This window comes from Oculina patagonica, chromosome 5 (genome assembly GCF_052425735.1).
Source record: "Oculina patagonica isolate OP01 chromosome 5, crgOcupat, whole genome shotgun sequence".
Taxonomy (NCBI): domain Eukaryota; kingdom Metazoa; phylum Cnidaria; class Anthozoa; order Scleractinia; family Oculinidae; genus Oculina; species Oculina patagonica.
In genome coordinates, this window is record NC_135762.1 from 14,999,603 (window position 1) to 15,018,054 (window position 18,452).

Here is an 18,452-nt window from a genome sequence, read left to right on the forward strand (position 1 = left end):
GAAACACATTGCCAAAAAGAGCAAAAATGATACCCTATTTAAGGATTGAGAACCTCAAAAACCATACCCTATCGGGCGGCACATACCTATATAGGCCACATATAGGAGTACCCCACCCCCGGGGGTGAAACGTACCATATGAATGGTGAATGTTTTATTCTTTTTGATTTATTTTTGTCTAGGCCATCACCCCCCCCCCCCCCCATTGCCCGACCGACCCCCATTTTTTTTCGAAAAGTAAAAAAAAATCTAAATTCACTAGTCAAGGAAGCAAGTACTTCAGTTTACAAGCACACGATCTTGTTTGTTTAGTAAGATGTGATGTCTTTGTCCTTACTAAACATCGATACTATGTTATTTAAAGACTGTTGAGACATTTGATAAGGAATAACGAACGAGTTGACTTTGTAATCAGGCTTTCTTACTTTGCAGCCCGGCCTTCTCTGGAACCCAGAACCCTCCAAGTGTTCATTTTTTTTTTGCCCGACCGACCGACCGACCCACCATCACAAGAGACGGGGCGATGGGAAACAAAACATTTTATTGGGATGGCCCTAGTTTGCAAAACAGGCATTTTTACCGAGTTTTCAACAATTGTGTCAAAGAGATTCAGGGTTACCATAAATTAATGAAAAAAAAAAAATAAGTTGGTTCAGGGCAGAATCTATTGGTAAAACAAGGTACCAGTTTTACAAATGTCAACTTCGAAATGATTAATAAATAATAAAGATGGTATTTTTTTCGAAATGATTAATGATTACGTTTTCGTCTATTTAAAGAGCCCTAACGCCACCTATTGGGAAATGTGATCAAACCAAATTTCTAGCTCCTTTGTTGACTGACTGCTATAGGTATAGCAATTGTCACAGGGTAATTCACACATTCTTTCAAAGATTTTCTTCCAACATTGCAATTCAACCCTTTCGATTGTTTCAACAGAAATTATGTATTCCGACCCCAGAGCCCATCGTCTCTAAGATGGACGTTGGGCCCTGGGGACGAGAAAAGCTCGAATCTGGCGTGACTTCCGTGACTTGCCAAAAAAACAATGTCCCGGATATATTTAAAATAAGATCACAACAAAGCACTTTCGATTTGCACGACGTTCAAAGTTCGCCAGGCATGAAGTATTTCCGTTCAGAAAGATTCTGCATTCGCCCTAAAGAAACAGAAATACAACCAGAAACAAGAAGAATAGTTAGGCAATAGTCGGTTCGTGGTTTCTGGTTAATTTGAGTTGGATACAAGCTTCTCTTCGATTGAGAGTTGTCAAACCCGGAAGTTGGTATACTCCGCGGCAAGGAGAAGTGATCTGAAGGTCTCTTCCCGGTCCCGGTAAGTTATTTGTTCTTTACGAGGCAAGCATGCATTTGTAATATTCATACTCAGATTTAAGTCCTTTAGAACGCTTCTTATCTTTTACTGGCCGTGACTTGAGAGGAAAAGCTTTGCAATTGCAATAATTTCCAACTGCTTGCTAATATTCTGTTATTCGATCTGTGTAAAAAGATAGTTTGCCCTTTTTGTGCTGGTTTGTCGACTCGTCTGTCTTTTCTTGTGGTGGTTTCTCTGTTTGGTGCTCTGTTAGCTTAGAGAAAGATTGTTTCTAGTTGTTTTGGGCATAGAGATTTGTTACATTTTCTTAAGAAGAATAGGAGTCAAAGCAAATACATGTAACCTTAACCTGGCTTTTATAACTGATACGGTTTGTCACATCATACAGAGCTCATTTATTTTGTTTCGGTTTTGTTTAAATCAGCCCGGCATTGTTTCTTTCGCGTATGAAGGCTTACTTAATTCAAAACAAAACAAGAAACTATTTCTTCCTGTGTGAAGTTAGCCTCCTACGCAGACGTTCTTAGTGTAAAGTAAACACGGGTAAATAAGTATCAGAAACATGCTACGATCGTCATAAATAATGACCCCGTTGCGTTACCCAATCGAAGGCTCAATGTTTTTTCTCCATTATTATTGCGATGTTATTTTCTTATCACTTGAGTATTGAAGTACATAATGTTCCGGCCCTGTGTTCCTTGGGAATAAAGACTGTGTCTGCAGTGTTGTTAATAAGCTCTAGCAATTTCTAAGAAATAAACAAATGAATTTTATCCATGTGCTTTTGTTTGTGACACGGTCATAGAAATGCGGTGTCTGAGAGGTCTCAAACTAAAAAAACTTCCGAAATCATTCGATGCTAGTAATGGTATAAGTAGATCAATTAACCGAACACCGAATTATTGGCCAACAAGTTCTGATTATCGATCTTCAAATAACGATTAACATACTGTTAACATTTTAAGCAAATGAAAGATCATCACAGGTAATGTACCGTTCAACTTAAGCAGTTGAGAAAAGGAAGCCTGAAAAAAATTCAGGCTTGAACGGGAATCGAACCCATGACCTCTGCGATACTAGTGCAGCGCTCTAACCAACTGAGCTGTCAAGCCAACTGAGAGCTGGTCAAGCCAGCTATCAAGGGGGGGAGGGCAGGCCAAAAAAATATGCCTTCAAAGGGGGGTCATGCGAAACAAAATTCCCTCTGTAATTGGGGGGGGGGGGTCTCACTCAGAATAATTACACTCACATCCCCATCCAACACTAGCAAGACTATTATTATCACTAAACTGCAGTTTTTTCTTCTATTCTAAATTCAGCGCCAGCTTGCTTGATGAGTTTAAATTGTCAGAATTTTTTTTGAGGGGAGAGGTCATATAAAAAATTAGGATTGTGAAGGGGGTAACGGTAAAAATCTCCGATGAAGAAGCAGCTGGCATTATATCAAATTCCACCCTCCCCCCTCCTCCCCCCCCCCCAAAAAAAAAAAAAAAACAATCAACGGTCCCTTAAAGGGGCTAGGTCACGGTATTTTAGGTAATTCTTTGTATTTTCGTTAATAAAGAGCCAACTTTAATTGACAGAGCAAAAGTCTTCTTGGCAAAATCACGGCCACATAACAAACAAGGATGATTTTCGAGCTGTAAATGACAATTTCATACAATTGAGATAAACTTGAAAAATGTCAGGCCGACGTTTTCAAGTTTACCCAAACGCAATCCGTTTTAATCAGTCGAATGTTGTCTACAGTCTTAAGCCGTTATTGTGATATTTCAGTTAATTCTATGAACAGTTGGTCAGTGCCGAAATTGCCTAAAATTGCGTGACATAGCCCTTTTTGAAAAAGGTAGCTGTATGACCTCCATTTATATTTTTGTTCAATGAACAGATGTTAGCAAGAAAACAAGTCATCGTAGGGGCTAGAGAAAAAAAAATTCCCCATAGAGTCCTCTTAATTTCTTTAAACTACCATACGAAACGGTGGAATTAGAACTATTTTAAACAAAAAGCGTGAGAAGTCGACCCTTCCAGTTTCAGCAGTTCAACCATTTCAGTGGTTTCTTTGCTTGCTCGTAGGAACTCATCAAAATCGCAAACCCGACTTGTACTTAAACTGACAAGGCGATAAAAAAGCACAGATATGGCTTCCTCATCCGGGACATCCTTGGAGCAGCGACGGTGGTTAGTGGTGGGCATTGCTCTTCAAAATGTCCTCACTCCATGTCTCAGAGATAAGGTTAAAAACGAAATGACGCCATTCTACCAACATATGGTGCGAAACTTTGGACTAGACAGGCAGACATACGCAGCTCACCAGAAAACAATTGCGCCAAGCACAGTGAAACTGAACTATGGAAGCATCAACAATAACGCCGCCCTGCATCGAGACCCTCGTCGCTATGACTACTGTGTGAAAGATGAAGTGTCTTTGGCTAAGCTGTTTATGAAGCCTTTTATGGCACATTTTAATGCATTTAATAGTTCCTTTGATGCATCAGCAGCTCTGGCAGTTCTTTGTGGGGCAGCACCATTCACGGCTTCTAAACCGTTTGCTGAAGATGTGAGGTCTAACGTACGTAATGAGTGGGCACATTGCGACTTCCCAACGTGGACTGAAGCACATTACGACAATTGTTTTGATCTCATGGAAGCACTGGTTACAAACTTGGCGCTGCCGCCTGCTGATGAAGTAAGAATTCTGGACGAACTCAAACTATGGAGGAAACAAGGTGTGGTAGGAGTATAACATTATACTTACACTGATCATAAATATTACAATTTTTTCTCGAATGCCATTGATGCATGGATAACCGTGCAGTTTATATATAATTTATATGATTTGGCAGTCAGGCTTAAACTAATAATTGTATGTGTTTTCATTCTCTTCTCTAATTTCTGTAACCATGTCATACCGGGTTTCGAATGTGATCAAGTTCTCTTGTTTTGACACACAAATTGATATTGATAAATTGAATTGGTAACAGAACTCTGCTTTCTTTGCATCTAATTTTTTCTGTAATTATATTCCATTGAAAAAACTTCCTGTTTTTTGGTCATCGAATTTTAAACGTTAGTCGTATGAATTAAAACCGAATATGACTTTAGACGGTCTGATATCACACTAAACTAGTTAAACTGGCAAGTTAAAGTTACAAGCCATTTCCGATCTTGTCAATCTCAAGCTACGCAACCCTTGGATTCAAAATGTTAAGCGGAACTTTAGTATATGATTGCCTAAAGTCTATTCCATTGCTATTCTATACCATTGCAGTGGAAACGTCGCGATCAACACCTCAAAGCGATTCATCGTGAGACAAACGAATAAACGTTCATTCCTAAGTCTATTTCCGTTTGAATTTTGATTTTGTGGATCCTATCTAAAACGTCAGCAGGTAGTTTTTGGACAAGAATTATTTAGATCAGCGTTAATGCACTAAGAAGCTTATCGTTTTGCTGCTATATTTCCAACAAGATTTGAATTCAAATAATCTTGAGAATTTAAACTTCTGAAATTCAGTCGGTGTAGTGTTTTGAACATGCATGCATGTTTTTTTACCTTTTAAACAGGACTGGAGATTTGCCTTGGTAAACCACTCGATGACGCTCTTCTTCACGTCATACACAATGAGGTGCAAACTCTTTCTTATTCGTTAGATGATTACAGAGGAAAGCAGGAAAAAGATGTAGAAAGTGTGTGTTCGACTCTTGCCTTATTCAAAGCTGAGTTTAAAAGGTCCATATCCTCACTTAAAGAGGAAGTCACAAATCTGCAAGAAAGGAGCAAAGACTTCAAGTGCAAGCAAGATGAAATCAAGGAAGAAATGATCGTGAAGGATAAGGAACAGAAAGAGCTGCTTAGAACATCAGAGTTACACTGGCAAATGAGACAAGAACAAGTGGAGAGCCTCTGCAAAACGTTGGAGATCAAGAAGGCGGATATGCAAAGAGATTTGGATGTCCTAAGGACAAAGATGGACAGTTTATCATTTTCCGAAGATTCCAAAGAGGTCGTGTTCGATGCTCCAGAACAAAACAAATGGTTTATAGGAAGAGAAAAAGAAGTAGATTTCCTGGAAAGGTGCTTCCCGCTCAAGGGTGACGGTGGATTAAAGACGGCAGCCATTTGTGGTCTTGGTGGATGTGGAAAAACCACTTTAGCTGCTCACTTTGCATGGAAACGTAAACCGGAATACGACGGAGGTGTGTTTTGGGTCTCCATGGAAGATGACAGAAAGTTCGAGAACTCCGTGAACGATCTGGCATTACGTTTAGGAATGCTGGCGGATTCGTTTGATTTGACGCTGTCCAAGGTTCTAAAGTGCATTTCCCAGCGAAAGAAAGCCTGGTTATTGGTTCTTGACGATGTTGACCAATTAAACCTGTCTGAGCAAATGCGCAAGGTTTTGTCTGGTCGTTGGAAAAGGCAGGCAACCGGCCATCTCTTGCTAACAACGAGACGCGAACCAAAGGAAATTTGTGAATCTATAGATCTGGAGCCGTCTTGCTGCGTGGAAATCTTCTCTTTCTCCGAAGACGTGGCAAAGAAATTTATTCTCACCCGAAGTGGTGTCTGTGATGGTGCAGGACAGGAGGAAGCGTTGGATGAATTGGTCCGTGAGCTTGGCTGTCTGCCTCTTGCTTTAGAGCAGGCTGCTGCACATATTACAGCGCTTCAATGTCCCATTAGTATGTATCTTGAAGAGTACAAACGTCAGCGACTAAAGTTGTTGAGCCAGCATCCAGCAAAGCCATCATGGGAATACGAGGCCAAAAGTCGCCTGGCAGTTCACACCACGTGGCTTATAAACTTTGAGTATGTTAAGAATTCACCCCATGGAGAAGTGGCATCCACGTTTGTGAAAGCTGCTGCTTTTTTGACACCACACGAAATTGAAGAAGAGCTCATCAACACAAAATTGATTGCAGTCGAGAATCCGCCTGGCCAAAGCCCGAACTTTTCTCTCACGAAGATCCAAATTATGGAAACTTTGACGAAGTTCTCCCTTTTTCAGAGAAAAACTCCACGATCCCTTTGGTTGCACCGAATGGTTCAGGAAGTCATTCGCAATAGAATGAGTATTCAAGAAACCGCCTCGTCATTGCTTACAGCCATTCGAATTCTTCATCATTCCTTCCAGCGTTGCTCATCACCAGACCAAATCCTTACAGATGTCTCGGAAAGTGTACAAGAACAGGCATCTGCTTCTGTTGCTGATTCTTCTCGGTTCTACTTGTGGTCAAAGTTAACCAGTCATGCTTCTGAGTTGCAGCATCATCTCAAGTCCTTACTGGAAAAACAGGACATCGAAAGGGAAGTTAAAACAGTGGTATTAACTCGTGAGACATCTCGTGTTATATACGAAAACGCTGTGAAATTAAGCGTACATGGTCATCAAGAGGAAGCCAAGGAAGCCGAAAGATTTGCATTTCAAGTTTTGGACTCGGGCACGAGTGAGTACGTGGCTCTTTCTCTGGACGAGCTTAGAAAGCTATTTCCCCATACTCTCCCTCTTTCCCAAATGTTGCAGAAAATTGTCTTGTACTCATCTCAACCTCCAATTGACAATCAGAAGCTTGCACATTTTGAAAATCAACAGGATGCTGACATCGATGAAATCCGTTTACAAGGAAACGCGTTTTTCAAAAAAGAACGTTTTAAAGAAGCAGTCGAGACCTACACTAAAGCAATTGAGGCCAGTAAGGGAACAGAAAACGTGGACCCACGCCTATTTAACAACAGAGCAACTGCCTATCTCAAACTAGGAAAGTTTGAAGAATGTCTTCGAGATTCTGAAAGGTACATTAACATTATGCCCAACTGCTGGAAAGGATACTCAAGGAAAGCTTTGGCTCTAAATGGTCTCGGAAGAAAGCAACCCGCTTTATGTTGCGCAGGCATCGCATTTTACAATGACACAAACTGTTGTCGTCGTTATGAGACTTTCAAAAACGAGTTCAAAGATCTGGACAGAAATTGGAAAGTTGTCGACTCTTCAAAAACACTTAAAGATGCTCTATAGACACAATCTGAATTCTGTTACGAGGAAGAAGGTCTTTGTTGGTGCAAAACGGTCAGTATGAGATTGACTGTTTCAAGGAAGCCGAATTCATATCTTGGACACTAATATAGCTGCAATAGAAAACGTTTCAGATGTTACCATAATAAGTGGAATCACTTAAATTCGAGCAATACTTGTTGTTTTCAAAGCATTAACTTTGAAATGCAACAAAGCATTCATGTTTGTATTTTTGGCAATGTGGAATTTGACCGCTGCGAATTTCATTGTAACTCAATCGACGAGCCAGCAGTTACAGTTGATGGAATGGCAACATTTCATAAATGCAAAATAAGTAACAGCAAAGGTGGCGGGATAATAGTAAAAGGTTATTGGTCCTTCGCTTCTTTAACAAAATGCCACATTCGAGGAAATGGAAACAAACCACTCCACTCGTCTGGAATTAACGTATTTGATCGTGGAAATCTAGTGGTTGACGAATGCCTCGTTCATGGAAACACTGAAGGAATTAACGTTGGTACTCCCTTTGGTCACATGGCAAGAAGACGTAAAAGTAACTGATTCCGAAATTTACGACAACAAATACGAAGGTCTTATTGTGGCTGGAGCTTCACATCATCTTTTTTAAATGTGACCATAAAAAGAAATAAGATTTACCACAATGGGGGACATGGTTTTCGTGTGTCCTTTCTTAAGAATACAAAGAATGACGTGCTGTTCTTCCAGGAAAACATAGTATTTGAAAACTTCTGGTGGGGAGTGTGGGTGCAGTGCAACTCTGGCGGTCACTACAAAGAGAATAAGATATGTAACAACAAGATGGGTGGTATAAGGGTTGGCAAACGAAGTCCAGAAATGCCGGCTTGCGTGGTACAGAACAATGTTATTCATGATAACTGTGGGCCAGCCTTTCACGAAGGGCTGCGGCACTTTGAAGGATATTCTTTCCCTCTTGAATTACGAATTTTATTCATGGAGCAACACAGAGAACAGGAAAGGAATCATTGGTCTGAAATAGGTTCGGGTAGGGTCCCAGAGGTTTCTCTGCCCAACACGGTGTCAACAGAGTTTAAGTGCAATCATTGTTTTCAAAATGAGAAAGGGAGGACCAACCTACTAACGAAAGCCTCGACAACCAACTGCGCCTTTTGCTTTCGAAGTGACTGCCAATTAAAATCTTGCAAGCGCTGCATGACAACAAGGTATTGTGGAAAGACATGCCAGAAAATGCACTGGGGAAGGCACAAATACCTCTGTCAAGCTTCAGGTCAAATGAGCGCAGTCGAAGTGTCCGTCCCTGTTTGTCGTCCTGGTGTCGTAAACGTGATTTATTCTTCAACATTTCCCGGTTTGGAGCCAACGGGCCCAAACTATGCATCACCTCCGCCACGAAAATGGAAGCCGTTTTATTGTGAAATTGCAAACGATGGAAGGATTGGTGAATACTGCAACTCTTGACTCAAGAGGATATGTCAGTGACGATTACGACCCAAATAAGGCTTCTATTCATCTTTATGATCGCAGCCGACACTTGGACTTCAGCTTTGCTGGTCGACCACGTATCTATCATCTGATCATGGAATGTGGAATGATGGGCACCAGCATGTACCTCAGCAAGAAACTGTTTTGTTGGGCGGCATTTAAAGATGGCAAAACCATTAAAATATTCACTCACGAGTTTCCACCGGTACAGAAATGGTGAGGCTGCTATCGATTATGTACTTCAGGTTATAATCTGACTAGCAGACTTTTGTTAATTTCAATTCTCTGCGGAATTTTCTGTGTAACTGTTAGTAATTATATTGGTACTTAATCGATAACGGTTTTCATTGTTATAATAGCTACAAAGCGTCAAAACAGCAAAAAGAAACAGCACCGATAAGTATGGATTAGAGTGTGAATGACAAGCTGCAACAGAAGGAACCGTTGTGCCTTATAACTGAGCTCTTAGAGCCATTTATTCCTTTTTAATCTACCAAGTAAGTTTTTTTTGACTCTTAAAATATCGACTTTTCATCAATAATAACAAGAAAGTTTGTTCATGCTTTGGCAGACAGACAGATGTGCTGTCGCTATATTTAATTTGTTTATTTCAAAGCGTATATGCAGTAGAGGAGAGTTTTATCATTAGCATGCAACACTGAGCGTAAAGCGAAATGTGTAAATTGTCTGCAACTTTAGACGTTTTAGCAAATCTAATTTTTGTAACCCATATTCGGGTAGTAGGTACTCAAACAGTGTCTATTTAATATGTATATTGTATGTAGACTTGTCATAAGCAGACCCTTAACTTCAATTTGTATGTCCTCGTGCGACACAGTTGTGCATTATGGTTCAGTAGCAGTAAGTTAACAAAGACTTAGTCTTCTTATAGAGAATCTCTTTCGTTTTTCCTTTTTAGTTTATAAGAGAATTTCTATTTTTTATGCCTCAAACAATCAGTTGTAAGATAAATTATCAATTGCAAAGTACATTGCAAACAAACTACACTCAAGGTCTCCCTGTGTGTAGTACCCGTCGCTGTAAATAAAGTTTCACTGAAAACTATAACCCGTGTGTGTATTCTGCAGCATAAGGAATACGCTTTTTTAAAGAACCTTCTTTATTTATACGAACTTCGAGCATAAGGAAGGCCAAAACTTTTAGAACATCCTAAGAACGTACCGAGGCTGAAAATTGCGTAAAAACGAATTTTATTCTTTTTAATTTGTTGTGAGTGGCGAATATCATTCCTTACTCAAATCGTTTATCCAACCTGGAACCAAATAAACCAATATAATTAAGTCTTCTTACACTTGCGATATAACGACATAACCTCCCTACTATGTCGTTGTGCTTTAATGTTCTCACTGGTGACGTAAAACATCACCATGAGGTGTTTTTTTTTGCATTTGCATTTGCGTGACCTTGCCATTTACGTCACAATGTGAACCAGGCCTTAGTGACGTGACCATGTACATGTCAGGGTTCCATTTAATTCTTGGTACAATTTGTCATTTTTCTTTGTTTTTTATTCCTTATGATATATGCCCATACAGCAAAACAAAGGAAAATGCGAAATTGCACAAAGGGTAAAATTGAACAATCGTATCAGTTAGGAGTGATTTTACTTCAATACCACTTTGTTTTTAAAATTGAAAAGGTAGAAACATTTTAAGAACATTTTTAGCTCAAATCTTCCAAAATTAAGAACGTTTAGCCTCGGCCGAAAATTAGACGTCCTTATAAAAATAGAGTGTACAACGGCTGCACCTATGTGATCACACGACTAACCGTAATCCACTGCGACGTAAATTAAGCACATCAACCATGGGGTGTTATTTCGAAACAATGAACTTCTTAACAAATTATGATCATCTAATCAATTACATTTAATTGCATTCATTTACGTTGAAGAATACAACTGAATAGTTCTTCAAAAAAAAAATTGAAATTAAAACCCAGCGAAGTTGCGAAAGATGCGAACCTCTCGTGAAAACTTGTAATTTTTTGATTGGCTGGTTTCGATCCTAACTGTTTCAACGGTTACAGTTTGGAAGTCACAAAAGGAGTTTTCAATCTAAATTTTTCGATCAAAGTAATAATTATGATACTTTGCCGCCAAGGATGGGATCTGTAGAGTGTATAGAGGGTCTGCATGAAGTTGCTAGATTCTTATCATTAGTTATTAGTTAAAATTATATTTATACCACTTCTCAGCTTACTGTTAAAATTTGGGCTATTTCTCAGCTATCAGCTAACTTTGACAGATCTTAGTTAACTTCCATTTCTTATTTGCTTTTGCTGTATTGTAACTTAGCAATGTTGTCCATCTCCTTAGCCGAACTGTGTTGAGGAGCATCCGATAATTTTCGTTCGCTTTTCAGTGACTTCTAACTGTTTTGAAGATTTAACGCATGCTGTTTTATCAGCCATAAAGAGCTCTACGCCATCGTCCTTAGAATCCTTTTCTCTAGGAATTAACTTCACACCAACTTACTACTTAGAGGTATCTCAAACACACTACTTAGAGGTATCTCAAACTTTTCCTTAGTGCAAGGTGACAGCTCTCCTGATATTTAAATAATTACTGACCCACAAAAATCGTATTGTTCTCACTCTGTAATTAGTGTGGAAGCGACTAAAATCGTCCATGTAAAGTAAAGAGAGAAAAATAGGGTTTTAAGAGGGTCAATAATTATAATGCTGCAGCCTGAGCTGCCTGCAATACACCCAATAATACTGTGAGCCTCAGTAATTATCTATTAAGTATTTAGTTTTGAACTAAAAGCTAAACTGACTAAAAGACTAAAAGAAGTTACTCACGACGGCAAAATAACATTTATGACGATGAGATGTTAAAGGGACACTGTCACGGGGATTTCAGGGACCGCGCAGAGGGAAGGGCTAGGGGGGCTTTAGCCCCCCCCCCCCCACTTTTGTGCAAAAATAAACAAATAAATAAAAATAAAAAATAACGAGGCAAAAAGTTTGTTAGTTCAGTCGTAAGGGACAAAAGCAACTGCCAAAGTAGACGCGCAGATAAGTTATAATTATTATAATATATAATTATAATAAAAACCTTCCCAAACTCCTTTGCAACTGAAAAATTGTCAATGCCAAATAACTTGGTCAGTTTGAAGTCAGCAGGAGTAGTACGTCGTATAGAAATAACTCTTACCATAAACTACTTCTTGTATAAGTCGTAGGACGATGACGTCATTAGTCACGTGACATTGCCCTGAAGTTCGTTTTTGCTCACTGTGACAAAGATATTTTGTTACTGAAAAAGCAGTCATTGCAGTTTGAAGCACATTGGTGTGAGGTATTTCAGACTGCCCGGGTACCGAAAAAAATATAAAAAATTAAGGGGGCTATGTACAATTTTCAAAAAGTGGGAGTCTGGGTACAAGTGCGTATCTGGCGTTGCATTAAATGTGAGGAAGCAAAAAATTACATGTTGGTAGATATTTATATGTTAAGTACATTTTTATCTTTTTTATTGTTATGACGTCATTGGTCACGTGACCAGAACGGACCGCAGTTTTAAATTCGCTTGAAAACTTTACCTGTATCTCTCTCTTAAGATTTTTTTACGCCAAGTTGTAGCTTTTTAAATAGTGTTTTTAAAAATGGCCATTATTACTTTTTCCTAAAAAAGGACGGCAGTAAAAAATACAACTGAAAAGTTTGTTGGCTTCCTTCTCAACAACAATTTGCGGTAGGAATAAAAGAAAATTTTGCCAAAGGGAGGAGTGTATGCTCTTTATAATAGCGTTGTCAGTTTTTTCTCATTTCAATTGCTTTTCGCGAGGTTGAATGTAATTTCTTCCAGACGAAGGAAGTGGGCCTGTGAGAAGTTAAATAGCTGCCCCTCCCCCTCCCCCTGCTGGTGGTCACCCCAGCGGATTCCCCGTGGTCCGTATTGTGGGCTCATGAAGAGCATTTTCAAAATGGCGACTTTGCGACAAAACATGATTTTGAGTTATAGAGGACAGTTTTGTCGATGTTTTTCCTTCTTGACGCGATCAAAACGAGTCCCCAAACGCGGGGAAAACCTCCTTTATTTGTATTCCGGATAAAGAAGAATATGGAATGAGTATTGACGTGCGAAAACGTGGGCAAAAGAAAGTAACAGGGACCTGAGGACTACTGAGGTGAGCGTTTCTCATTGAACAATGATTTTTTTAGACTGGTTAAAGCTTATGTCTTCGACGTTTATCATGATTATCAACTAAGCTTACTGGAATTAAAGCCTGGCTAGGCGTAAAAAAATAGATGGTGAGAACAAGGCGATAGTATTAAATGACGGTCATTTCGTCGAGGCATACAACTGTTAGTTATGTTCGTTATCTGAATTTTAAGCTACTGTTTTCCAAATTAATAATACTCGCATCTTTTCATTATTTATACATGAGGAAATGTTCCTCAAAATATTGACCAAATGGCCATTTTAGACCGCAAAGAAAAATTACGTCAGGAAGATTTTATGTGATACCTTAAGTTTGAAATTGGAAGAAACATTTCAGCTTAGTGTGATCTCTTTTTTTAAGTTAGACTAGAGACTACTTGCAGTCAACCTGGTAGCTAATCTAGACTTTAATTAAACAGTGCTATTCACGTTTTGGAATGCCTTTTTGGGTATGTTTAATAAATGAGACCATTTCTTAACTCAACATTTGTTCTTCCCATGATGTTTTATTGTATTGGTAAACATAGATTTACGTTTCCTTTGCATTTTGTGGTTTACAGGTCAGGGACTAATAGAATGCCTAATGTTTTGACAGCACATTCTGGATTACTGTTCAGTAAGTTAAACTATGGAGTTCAGGTAATTGTTGATCTCTTAGTTTTACACATAGTTATGTGACAGTCAATTCTGGCAATTCCCTTCCTTCTCTCTACACACATTCATTGCCTGAGGCATTTAAGATCTGCTTTTTGTCCAGACATTTGTCTACTTTACACAAAATCTGTTTGTTTTTAAGGCCTGTATTTTTAGTTGTTGGATGACCTACAGTAGCATTTTAAAGTAGCAATGTAAAAAATTCGCGAGGCCTTTAACTTAAGCAAGCCAGAAAACCCTAAACCCAATATAAAGCTAACTGCAAGCAACATGATGTACCCTTTGGCAACCAAAGTGCTTTTAAGGCTAACCAGAGTACTATATAGGCTAACCGGAATCTTATGTAGGCTAACTGGAATGGCTTTCATGGCTCGTATGTTTCATGACACATAAGTGCCATACAAGCCAAAATACCTAACTCCAATAAATAGCATAACCTGAAGCAACCTCAGCTAACTATACTCAGGCTAACTGGAGTACTGCTTAGGCTAACCAGGGAGCTTTTTAGGCCAACCAATGTGCTATTTGTATATAGTGGAATGGCTCTCATGACTTGTTGGCTCGCACTTTGTCAAGACCCAAGTTTTTTTAACTCATAAATTAAAATTAGCCAAGCAGTAGCTGTAAATTCGATTTAAATAAACTTCAGCTTAATTTTTGTTGGCAACTTGCTCTACAAGAATACCATACATATAGATTACTTCATAGAAAGTGCGCCGTACGGATTTATATTCACGAGTTGCAAAACTTTGGGAAAACGAACGAGTGAGCGTAGCGAACGAGTGAGTTTTCCAAAGTTTTGCAACGAGTGAATATAAATCCGTACAAAGCACTTTCTATGCTGTAATTTGTTTATTATATATATAACGAGAATTCAACCATTGAACACTTAAAGCCGATTTTTTCAGTTTAAAACTTTTGACAAACAACAGCTGCAGATAACGGCGCGAGAAAACAAAGCTGCAAATGCACATAGCTTTACAAGCGAATTCGCTATTTCAATAATATACATGTAAAAAAGAAAAATTACTGGCGACAAACTCTCCTAGACAAAAACTTTATTTAAATAAACACACTACGTTACATTTACGTTGAAAACTTCGTATCCCATCGAGGAAACTTCGCCACAAGCGAATAAACTACTGGCGAATTAGTCTTTAACTGGCGAATTGTGAACAAATTGTGGCAACACAACGAGTCGGTTAATTAAACAATAATTACCACGTAAATCCAGATTAAAAATGCAGTTTACTTAACCAAGACGATCCCAAAAGTGCCTGAATATTCTTAGAAAGTCCGCGGATGTGTTGTTAGTTCCGATGAAAGTCTTGTCTTCGCTTTCACTTATCGACACTTCGCCTTCGCCCGTCTTCACTTCGCCTTTGAAGAATGATTTTTTATCACTGCTGTAATCTTTAGGTTTTGCTTAGCGTGTTTCTGTTGGCTTGCATTTCCATAAAGTTCTTAAAAGACAAACTTTTGTAAAGGAAGAAAACGTGTAGCCATGTTTTCAAAACATAAACTGCCGTCGGGAGTAAACTTGTTGCTCGCTTTCTCAACCTCGCGGGAAACCATTTGAATTCTCGCGCTGTGATTGGTTGAGTCGTACTACTCTAAATGCTGATTGGTTATATTTTTCACATGTGAAGAAAGCTATATGCGAAGCTGATTGGACGTATCGCTTTTTTCACATGTGAAATATAACAAATATAGAATTATATTTGCAAGGTTTATTGCTTAAAATTCTCGCTATATATGTGATAAATAGATTTCAGTGATGTAATGCTTTGAAATGAACAGATTACAAAATTCAGTTTTAGGGTCCAAAACATTTTTAAAGATTATTAAAATAATATGACATTTTTCTGCAATAATTAATGAAAGGAAGGGTGCAAAGAAAATTGATTTCTTCCTTGCCTACAACAAAAAATAAAAATCCATAAATGTCATTTGGCTATCTACAGTAGCAAGTGGAAAAAAATATTGGATCCACTGGCCTAACATAAAAGCAGCCAGTTTTCACACACTGAAAAGGGCCATTTAATTTTAATATACAGTCTGCATGCTGGAAAATAGCAATTTCAGCAAAATAATAGTTTTTTGTTTGTTTTGTTTCTATTTACAGGTTACTTGGAAGACTTTGCAAGGGCATTCCTGTTAGTCAAAATGAACTCAAATTATCACATGATTGTTTCCCACATGTTGCCAGTTTAAACCTGAATATACTTAAGTAACATTGATGGCTTTTTATATAATATGAACATCCCAGAACCCAATAAGATGGGAGGCGCGGTGGCCTAATGGTTAGTGCACCGGACCCCAGATCGAGCAGTCCGAGTTCGAGCCCCGGCCGAGGTCACTTGTGTTATGTTCTTGGGCAAGACACTTTACTCTCATAGTGCCTCTCTCCACCCAGGTGTATCAATGGGTACCGGCGACATAATGCTGGGGGGGGGGGGGGACCCTGCAGTTGACTAGCATCCCATTCAGGGGGGAGTAGAAATATTCCTAGCCGCTTAATGCTGCGGATACCGGGATAAGCTCCGGCAGTGTGGGCTGCTTGGCTCGTGGCTTCTCCTAGAACCCAATAAGGCTTCATGTAAATAATGACACTTAATTACATGTAAGTTTTAAAACCATTCTGAGGTTCATGACAAAACATTTTTGTTTCAATAAAAACATGTAAAAATAATGAAATAACAGAGAATTTACATAATTTTTATCGCAGACCACAAATTTTACTCCAGGTTAAGTTAATGTGTCAAGTTTTTTTGCAGCACAGGCTTGGTTCCACAGGGTGTGGTTCCAAAAAATATTTATACCTCCCCCAAGGATGGTTCTTTGGTTTGGACCCTCCCACCCCCTGGGATTTCTAGTTTTGCTTCATACTTTCTTTAAAATGTTTGTACTATTGAGACCCTCATCCCCCTCAGAATTTCCAATGACCATCCTTGGGGTGGGTATGGATATTTTCTGGAACCGCACAATGTGGGCATTTGCTTATGAAAGTAAGCTGCAGATTGATCTGATTGATACACACTAATCTATTTTCACATTTACCTGTTTTCTATGGGATATATAATTATATATTGTTTTTACCGGTTTCACTTGTAATAATAATAATAATAATAATAATAATAATAATAATAATAATAATAATAATAATAATAATAATAATAATAAGTCGCAATAATTATCAAATAATATTTCAGTTTTAGCCTTGTGTTAGTACAGGTTTATGTCTTTTAAATGGCTTATTTTTGCACGCGGACCTAGCCTCTCAGAAAAAACGTAATTGGTTAATTTCGATCCTAACTTATGACTGGGTTAATAAAGTTTATAAGGCGATTTCCAAACAAATTATTCAGGTGATTATCAAGTCCAGTTGATAGAGGTACGATAATAACAGTCCCGACCTTGATCGTTTAACATGAGCATGAAATCATTGCCCCTCTTATTATGTGTCCAGGTTTTATCTCAATCAGCGAGAAGTAATGTTGCACGAATTGGTGAGCAATGATGGTCCCATCGCAAGTTTTGCTGAGCAACGTTTCTTTTTGGAAATAAAATTTAGTTTGCAATTTATAAATGCACTTCTCGTAATTTTAGAGGAATTAAAATTAAAAATTTTCAAGCATATACCCCCCTCCCTCCTCCTAATTTCGCTCACGTGTCCGTCTTTAGCCCCCCCCCCCCACTCAAAAACTTGCTGCGCGGGCCCTGGATTTTAATGCTTTTCGGTAAAAAGTACTAAAATTGGCGAAAAGGTTTTCTCGTACATGAAATGCACCAAGTACATCAAGATGGAGATATAAAGTAAATTGATGTCGAAGGAAGAAGGGAGCCATAATAATTTTTAGGTGTTTTACCAGTCCACAAGGACAAAACGTGAAAAAATCAGCCCGATTTTTTCAAGTTGAGATCTAAACTTCCTAATGGCATCACAATAATATGACACTTGTATGGTGATTTTAAGCAAAATTGGACCACTATTCGTAGTTTCCATATGAGTTAAGGCACTTGAGTTTTTTAAGTGAAACTGGTGACAGTGTCCCTTTAATAAGCCATGTCACGAATCTGGAAATGTGAACAAACAAATTTATAAAATTTCCTAATAGCTCGCTGCTTAGCTCTTAGCTCGGCTCCTGTGTTGACTGACTGCCAGGGGCGTAGCCAGTTTTTTAAAGAGTTGTAGGCCTGGTCAATCGGCCCGTAAGGGCTGCTATTTGAGGTGGTTGGGGCAGAGGAGGTCGGCCGAGAATGTTTTTCATCAACTCTCCAAAAACAGGGGTTTGCATGACATTTATCATAAGCGACTTCCGATGGCGTACTACGCGACGGTAACCACACAAGGGGCCCTAAGCCCCCCTTTTCATCGGGGCTCTGGGGGCATGTCCCCCCCCCCCCCCCAGAAAAATTCAAGAAGAAGCTCGAAAATGCATTTTCCAGCATTCCGGGCATCAAAAGAAGTGCTGTTAATGATTTTTTTTTTTTTACCACAAAACAGGTTTCTTAAACAAACTATTTCTTTAGATGCAAATCATATAAACGAAATCTTAACAGACGGCAGTAAGAGGCCCTATAGATGGCAGTAGACTGCCGGTAGCCAGTTTTTATTGAAATCCCTGAAGAAAGCTATCTCCTTCACTTTCTGCTGATGGTATGTGTATTTCACAGCACTTAAATTATAACATTTCATAGGAAAGAATTGCGCCAGTGTTTACTCATTCCAAAATAAACGCACTTGCCTTTTATGGCACATGGCATTGTGCGTT

The 18,452-nt window shown here is 38.8% G+C and overlaps 1 long non-coding RNA gene and 1 pseudogene across 2 annotated transcripts; both read left to right on the top strand.

Moving 5' to 3' along the window:
- The first annotated feature begins 1,092 nt into the window (after nt 1–1,092).
- Nucleotides 1,093–9,098, top strand: LOC144655639 (uncharacterized; annotated as a pseudogene). The gene is made up of 3 exons (XR_013571167.1): nt 1,093–1,335; nt 3,412–4,064; nt 4,903–9,098. The product of XR_013571167.1 is annotated as an uncharacterized LOC144655639 (transcript).
- A 3,726-nt stretch (nt 9,099–12,824) lies between these two features.
- Nucleotides 12,825–16,993, top strand: LOC144655729 (uncharacterized). The gene is made up of 3 exons (XR_013571192.1): nt 12,825–12,962; nt 13,584–13,662; nt 15,803–16,993. It is a non-coding gene; the product is annotated as an uncharacterized LOC144655729 (long non-coding RNA).
- Nucleotides 16,994–18,452: the final 1,459 nt, after the last annotated feature.